The 2,500-nt window shown below is 52.0% G+C and overlaps 1 pseudogene; it reads left to right on the forward strand.

Moving 5' to 3' along the window:
- LOC143262754 (large subunit ribosomal RNA) overlaps positions 1–2,500 on the forward strand; it is a 10,301-nt pseudogene that overhangs the window by 3,644 nt on the left and 4,157 nt on the right.

The following is a 2,500-nucleotide window of genomic DNA, read 5'->3' on the forward strand; positions in this document are numbered from 1 at the left end:
TTCGAGGAGCTTGAGATCTATATCCTCGAAACCTTCCCCATACCGCGTAGGGGCTCCGCCCGTCCAAAGAGGACTGCGCCAGAACCCCATCTCACAAGAAGGCAAGCCAGGCGTGCAGACTATGCCAGAACGCAACGGCTCTGGAAGAAGAACCCCTGCAAATGCCTAAATGTCATCCTGAAAGGCAAATCCCTGGCTAATCCACCTGCCAAACAAACGATGGTTCAGTTCTGGCGCACCACAATGACCGAGGGGACCAATGAGTCTCCCGATCTTGAGTCCCATAGACCACCAGCATCTGGACTTTGGGACCCTGTGACTCCAAGCGAGGTTCTAAAATCCTTCCCAGACTCGACAACCAGTCCCGGTCCTGACGGTCTATCCGCGAGGCAGCTGAGGGCGGTCCCAGTTCACGTTCTGGCAAGAATTTATAACCTCTTCTTGCTAACTGGTAAACTGCCCAAGCACCTCTTAACAGCGCGGACGACCCTCATACCGAAGAAGGACAATGCACAGAACCCGGAGGACTACAGACCCATCTCGGTCCAATCAGTGATCACTCGAGCCTTCAACAAGATACTTGCTGGACGTCTCGTAAAAGCGATCACTTTGGATGGGCGGCAAAAGGCTTTCTTGCCGATTGATGGTTGTGCGCATAATATTCTTGACCTGGACCTGATCTTGCGCTACCACCGACAGCACTTCAAGCCGTTGTACATGGCGTCCATTGATATATCTAAGGCATTCGACTCGGTCTCACACAACACCGTTAGAGACACGATGCGAGTTATGGGCGTTCCTGAACCCATGGTCGAATATGTCATGGACTCATACAGCCGCAGTGTAACGACTTTAGTCTGCGATGGCTGGGAGTCTGAGAAAATCCATCCTAACTGCGGCGTCAAACAAGGAGATCCCCTCTCCCCTATCATATTCAATATGGTAGTGGACAGGCTCCTGCGGCGATTACCACCAGAAGTGGGTGTTGCGGTCGATGCAAAGACGTACAGCGCCCTCTTATTCGCTGATGACATGATGTTCTTTGCTACCACTCCAGCTGGCCTCCAGATCATGCTTGACGCTGCCTCTGACTACCTAGAAAAATGTGGCTTACTCATTAACATCACGAAGTCGTTTACTGTCGCCTTGCGTAACGTCCCGCACATGAAGAAGTCGGTGGTAGATGGTAAAATTCAATTCCGATGCCGAGGTCATACCTTGCCCGCGTTAAGGAGAGAAAGTGAGTGGCGCTACCTCGGGGTCCCATTTTCACCCGATGGACGTATCCTTGCGAGGCCCGAGGTACAGTTTAAGGACGCCTTGGACAGATTAACAAGAGCGCCTCTAAAGCCGCAGCAGAGGCTCTTCGGGCTGCGTGTCATGGTGCTCCCGAGCCTCTATCACCTCCTGACGCTCGGAAACAATACGCTCAGCAGACTCAAAAAGATCGACATTATGTCTCGGACCATGATCAGGAAGTGGCTCTGCCTTCCACACGATGTCCCAAACGCCTTCTTCCACTCGAACGTCAAGGACGGAGGTCTGTCTATCCCCTCTATGAGATGGCTTATGCCCCTTCATAGACGGGTAAGGTTAGCTCGCCTACTCAGGGATAATCCAACCAGTCCCTACCTAACTCAAGAGCTCCAATACACTGTTCGACGCCTCACTAACAACCACCTTGACATTGACAACGCGACCAAACTCGATAAGAGGTGGGCCGGCCTGTTGCATGAGTCAATCGATGGACGAGGGCTTAGGGAATCTAGAAGAGTACCACAGCAACATCGATGGTTAGTCGAAGGCAACCGCTTTCTGTCGGGGAGGGATTTTATCAACGCCACTAAGCTTCGCATTAACGCCCTTCCAACCAGATCACGAACATCGCGCGGCTCAATATCTAGCCGCACTTGCAGGGCCGGGTGCAATGCAGTGGAAACACTGAATCATGTGCTTCAGCAGTGTCACCGTACGCATAGAGCCCGCATTGAGCGACACAACGCCGTCGCTCAATACATCAAGCGCGCACTTAAGGCTAAATACGAAACGGTTGATGAGGAACCCGTCTTTGACACCACCGAAGGACGGCGAAAACCTGACCTTATTGCGAAGCACATGACAATAGCACTGGTCCTGGATGCTCAGATAGTGAGCGAGCACATTGATTTGGATACGGCGCATGCGAACAAAATGATGAAATACCAAAATCTCGAGGGTGCCATCAGGGAGCGATATGCCGTAGAAAGCGTGTCCTTCTTAACTGCCACGCTCTCATACCGCGGTGTGTGGAGCGAGAAATCTGCCAAACAGATGACTGAAGATCACATCCTCAAAACAAAAGAGCTGAAGGTCATCTCAACTCGGGTCCTGGTGGGTGGACTTAACGCCTTCTGGAAATTTAATAAAGCGACGAGTAACCGGCATTACACCCTGCCGCGCGAAGGGGTGGGCTGAGTGACGGTCGACTAAGTCCAAATACTTTGGTGCTGCCTGCCATTCA

Source organism: Megalopta genalis, unplaced genomic scaffold, assembly GCF_051020955.1.
Source record: "Megalopta genalis isolate 19385.01 unplaced genomic scaffold, iyMegGena1_principal scaffold0218, whole genome shotgun sequence".
Classification (NCBI taxonomy): domain Eukaryota; kingdom Metazoa; phylum Arthropoda; class Insecta; order Hymenoptera; family Halictidae; genus Megalopta; species Megalopta genalis.